General features: G+C 35.1%; 1 pseudogene across 1 annotated transcript; it reads left to right on the forward strand.

Annotated features, from left to right (window-relative positions):
* The first annotated feature begins 168 nt into the window (after positions 1-168).
* LOC146902269 (blue copper protein-like) lies at positions 169-2,269 on the forward strand (annotated as a pseudogene). Its single transcript, XR_015022619.1, has 3 exons — positions 169-485; positions 566-1,051; positions 1,625-2,269. The product of XR_015022619.1 is annotated as a blue copper protein-like (transcript).
* The last annotated feature ends 3,731 nt before the right edge of the window (positions 2,270-6,000 follow it).

The raw sequence follows: 6,000 nt of genomic DNA on the forward strand, positions 1-6,000 counted from the left end.
GAAAGGGCAAAGAAAATTTCAGTCTCTCTATGAGCGTGTCTTAGTTCTTGTAACTTTTTTGTCCATAATGTTGGAACGTATCAAATTGAAGGCTCCGTGTAAACGCCAACGACTCTCAAGTCTTGCACCTTTTTCCCTATAAATACCAACGAAACATATTGTCCTTACAAATTAAGTTCTTTCATTTTATTAGAACAAAGAACAATAAACCAAACAAACGCAAAGCATATTCCTATAAAAACAGGGGCGACCCGAGACCACTAAGAACACTACACTACACTACACTACACAAACAACCATGGCAAAGAACCTTAATGTTCTTGTTTTTGTTCTACTTGCAGTTGCTGCAAACCTGTTCCATGGATCATTTGCACAAACAAGACATGTGGTTGGTGATACCACAGGTTGGACTATCCCAACCAACGGTGCTTCATTCTATACCAACTGGGCTTCCAACAAAACCTTCACTGTAGGCGACACTCTCGGTACGAAACAATATATTTCAGCCCTTGTCATTTTGATTCGTTTATATGAGAATTGTTTTAACGTAAACATGATTTTGCAGTGTTCAATTATGCAAGTGGACAACATGATGTTGCTAAGGTAACAAAAACAGCTTACGATAGTTGCAATGGAGCAAACACACTTTTCACCTTAACAAACAGTCCAGCTACCGTGACATTGAACGAAACAGGACAACAAAACTTCATTTGTGCCGTTCCAGGACATTGTTCAGCTGGACAAAAACTTTCAATTAACGTTGTTAAAGCTTCTACTTCACCTGTTTCTGCTCCAACTCCAAGTGCTTCTCCACCTAAGGCTACTCCAGCTCCTACCCCTGTTCCAGCAAAAGCACCGGCACCAACCAAGGCCGCTACACCTGCCCCAGCACCATCTACTACTGCTTCACCAACACCTGCTCCAGCTCCTGCTACTGGACCTGTTACTTACACCGTCGGTGACACCATTGGCTGGACCATTCCATCTAACGGTGCTGCTGCTTATACAACCTGGGCTTCTCGCAAGTCTTTCAAAGTTGGAGACATCCTTGGTAAGTCATGGTTATTGAGAAATTTATTTTATGATTAAATACTAGTATTTAATTTTAAGATGAAAAAAATTAGAGATCTTGTACATGTGATCAATGCAGTGTTAGATTTGATTAACCGGGAAATGGATCATCTCATACGGTGATTTTCACACAAGAGGCTAATGTGCTATAGATTACACATTACCCTCTGGTGTGAAAGTCACAACACATGAGAGGACCCCATTCTTGATTAATAGGTATATCAATTGTCACATCTTATTAATTTATAATTTTACTAACCACTAATTTGAATATGATTAATTATAATTTTAAGTGTTCAACTTCAAATTTACATTATGATTAACAAAATTCAATACATGGTTAATGAGATATCCGATCTCTTGATTAATATATACTCATCAACTATTTGCTTTACAAGTGTGTGTGAAATGCATTAACCAGGTTGTTGAATTTAGGTATCTAAAATTGTTGTGGAAATATAGTCACTTTTTTTAAATAACTTGTTTAAAAAAATATGATTTAGATGTATAATTTTGTGAGGCAAATTATTGATCAACTTGTACTATGATGCAGTTTTCAATTTCCAATTGAATGCACACAACGTGGAAGAAGTGACAAAGGAAAAGTATGATTCATGCAACTCAGCTTCTCCAATTGCAACTTTCAGCAACCCACCAGTGAGAGTAACACTTAACAAAACTGGTACTCATTACTATATCTGTGGTGTTACTGGACACTGCTCTGCAGGCCAAAAGCTTTCCATCAATGTTGGTAGTGGTAGCAGCAGCCCTGCCACATCACCTTCTCCTTCCGCCTCATCGCCTTCTCCTTCCACAGGTGCCACTCCACCTTCCGCCTCCGGTTCTCCCTCACCGGGGTCTCCTGTCACCCCTTCTTCCCAGTCTCCAGGTGGTTCTGTCAGCCCCCTCCTGAGAACTCCGGTGCCGCGTCTCTTGGAGTTGCCGGGTTATTTGTCACCGTCCTCTCAATTGCAGCTGCATTTTTCTGTTAGAGAAGTGAGATGAGATGAGATGAGATGAGATGAGATGCTAATTAGGAGGATTATTTGTTCTTGATTTATTTGTGTGATTCTTGGTTTTTATTTTGTTATTGTGTTTTTTTGAGGACATTTTACAATAATGTTAGATTTCTGTTCATCTACTACAGTTTTGGTATCATATGCTAATAAATAAATAAACACTTTTGTTGGGAAATAAACATACTATTTCTTGATTGTTATTTGGGATAGTTGTAATTGGTAATGCATATTGGTGTATGATTGATATCACAGCGGACTATCAGTAATCACGGCAAACTGTTATATTTTTGCAAAGGTTATAAAAGCGTTGGTCTTATATTTGGTTAGATGCAACTCAAATTTTAAGATGGTATAATAGTATGGTTAAGATTTGTTTGGATCACCTGCTATCAACTTTGTAATGTCATTATAAGATCATCTGAATCGTGTCGCCTTTAAATGTCTAGTTTTAGTGTAAAGAAGTGTGTTGATAGTGTTATATCGGATGACATATGGTACAGACAAATGTTTGCAAGTGGGGTAATCTTTACTTTACAATTGTTAAAGTACCTACCTTGATACAAAAGAAGGACGTAGTGGGTTGAATGAATTTTTAATACACCAAGGTGACAATCACGTTGTGTGTGTGGGTGGTAGTGGAGAAAATTGTGACATATTTTTATTTGAAATTTGAATTAGGAATTTAGGATGAGGGTTGATAACTTAACCACTTTGAATTTTCAAAAGGTTAGTAATTTGATTGGAGAAAGGTCATGTGATAAAGGAAATGATGACATTTGGAAGTCCCTTTAGTCTTTACCTTCCTTTTCATTCAACAGAAAAGTCCATGCCGTTGTGGTCACGGGATTCAACATTTAGCTAAACTAATACTGCTAGTCTTTTGATTGTGGTCCCTAATTGAAACGACTAGAATATATGTCATTGTGCATTAAGGATCTGGAAAGATCATTAGTGTTCCCTTATAGAAAAGTACACTTCATTAAATTATTAAAATTTAAAATTCTCCTATAAGGGAAATGACAAAAGAATAACTTAACATCTAATTAACAGTTCTATTTATCCTTTATCATCATTTAAAATTTTGGGTAAAAAAATCATCGTCTAAAATACAAGTCCTCTCGGAGTCAAATTGTTAACAGCCCTATGATTACTTTATATTTTGTTGTTATTGGCTATCGTTTTTCGATTCAGAAGACAAAAACTTTTAACTTTCAAGCCTCCGCATTTTTATTAGAGCATATTGCTAAATAGTATGAAGGAAATGACACAAGAATTGCAAGAACGTGATGTGTGTTATTTTTAAAAAAGAAGATAAATAATAATAATATTTCTTTTGTATTTACGGAACTCAGAAGATGACATGTAGCATTGGAAAGTAAGAAATTTTCCACAACGAGAAAATTGATTATTGCTTGTTAGATCAAATAAAGAATTTAAGTCTTATTATAAACACTAGATTTTCTTCCCACAACATGTTCCACCACCATTTTCTTTTCCACTCACCGTTCAAACTGTCGTCCAATTTCTTTAGTTTATATGGTTTGGTTTACGCGTTTGGGTTACAAAGTTCTTGTCCTTTGGATTTGGTTTTGGAGGGAGGGGAGAGAGAGATGGTGTAGAAAAAAATTTAATGATGAGAAGTCATGAACCCACTTGGGTTAGTGCGGTGGTATTGGGCTTGGAAGCTTGGGAGTGTCTTTCCTCCTCAGCCTCATGTTCGATTCTCACTTGCGCTAATTTGGGTGAGCTAATTTAGCTTCCTTAAAAAAAAGATAATGAGAAGTCATGGCCGAGTGGTGGTTAAAATCAATGGATCACATAATATGTGTTGTTCGTTCTTTGTGTGTTTCTAATATTCGGCATTATCCTTCTTTCAAAAAAAAAATCGGCATTATCACCCTATGCATATTATCTCTTTTCATCATCACTCTCACATTTTATCACAATTTTTCCCGCAATTACCATATCTTTTGAAATCAAAAATAGAGAATCCAGATCTCTTGGTATGCATGTTGGGTTTATTGTTGAAATAGCTCATATAAAATACGCGAAAATAATCGTTGTGAAAAAATAGATCCTACATTGTAATTTAAAATTCTTTTTATTTTGCTCCTCCAACTACTCGGTCATACAAGAAGAGCCGATGTGTCGGAAATCTTGTCATGTGGCATTATGGTTGTTGCATGTGGATTTTTTTTATGACCTCGCATGATTGTCTTGATATTTTTTATTGACACAAATCATAGATCGGTACGAGATCTTCAATATTAAACCTAAATGATTGTCTTGATATCTTCATGTGTCAATCATACAAAGGATTGCTTGGTCGAATCGATGAACTTAGACTTTCTAGACATTGATCGGTAGAGGATCATCATGTTCGTACAATGGCTCGGTACTTCAACGCAAATGGTGTTATAGTTGACAATGTGTTCACCGTAGGATTTGTCGCTTGCTTTGAACTTGATAACAATGTAGCCATGATCGAGTGTTGGCTCGTAGGATCGTATGATTCTACGTCCCACAAAGACCTCGAACATGCTTCGACTTTACGCTAGTTCGTTTTTGCTTTGTTTCCTCGCATTTTTTGCCCTTTTTCCCCGTTTCCTCTGTTTTTGTCGTTTTTCCTCGCTTTTCTCTATTTTGTTGTTTGGTTCCTCTCGTTTTTCGTCTATTATCTCTCGCTTTGATGCTTTGTTCCTCTGTTTTTCCTCTATTTTCTCTAACTATTTCTCTCAACTCTATCAACAATCTAGTGATCCTACTTATAAAATGTGTTACGTTCCTTGTGTTTATGTTCTTTCGCCGGCCGACCGATCCTACATAGGATCTCGGTCCCGACTACATTGCTTGATAAATTTGTCTTTGTGTTTGAAGACCACTTGTCATTTCCTCAAAGTTGTTGTTCCTCTTCTAGATTACCAACTTTTATATTGAGACTAGAGGACCGACCTTATTATACTTTTTATATATTTTCTTTTTATTAACCTACACACTTGAGCAACACAGTTAGTAGACAAATTCTTCCTTATTATTAATCATGTTATCATCAAAACATAATTTAGAAATATTTTTCTTTGAACCTACATGTAGTTCTAACTGTGTTTGTTGTAAATTTGGCTTGGAAACAAGAATTATGATTTTGATGATATTGTTAAAAGTCAACTTTCGTCTGGTAAGTGTTACGGATTTAATGATGTCCCTCCTAATCATACAACAAGAATCGGATAAGTAAAAAAATTAACACTTAAAAACAAAACATACAAAAGAATTCCACCTGGGTGTAAGTGTAACTAAAAAATTGTCAGACGATCAGAAAAAAATATTCTAAAATCATCATGTGAATTGTTAATACATGGTGAGTTGTGTGAATGAGAGTCCCTAAGTTTTTTTTTTTTTTTTGGTACAAATGAGAGTCCCTAAGTTAATAGGAGTAATTATAAAATTGCAATGAGATAATTGGACATCAAAATTTGTGTTCAAGCAAAACCAACATTAAGCCAAGTAAAAACAACTGTTTTTTCTTTTTGGTAGATAGAAAGGGCCAAAACCCTAAAAACAACTAATTATTTAGTCGCATAGCAGTAAAAAAACAATCTAACCAAATTCAAACATGATATATTGTTTATTTGTACTATCAAAATAGGTCTAGTGTGTTATTTTAAATAAACATAACAAATTACCAAGAACAATCTAATTTTTATTCAAAGATCCAATTACATTTATCAATAATAACATTTTCAATTCAAAGTCAACACATATAAAGAATCATGCAATAATAATAAATTGAAAAACTAAATTATAATTTAAATCAACTGATACAAGCAGAAGAGTGCTACCCAGTAAATCTGAGGTCTGACTTTTGACATTTATTTACCCCTTAATAAAAGTTATAGTATTTTTCAAAACT

This window comes from Medicago sativa, chromosome 8, assembly GCF_051527215.1.
Source record: "Medicago sativa cultivar Bolivia chromosome 8, Bolivia_mono, whole genome shotgun sequence".
In the NCBI taxonomy this organism is placed as follows: Eukaryota; Viridiplantae; Streptophyta; class Magnoliopsida; order Fabales; family Fabaceae; genus Medicago; species Medicago sativa.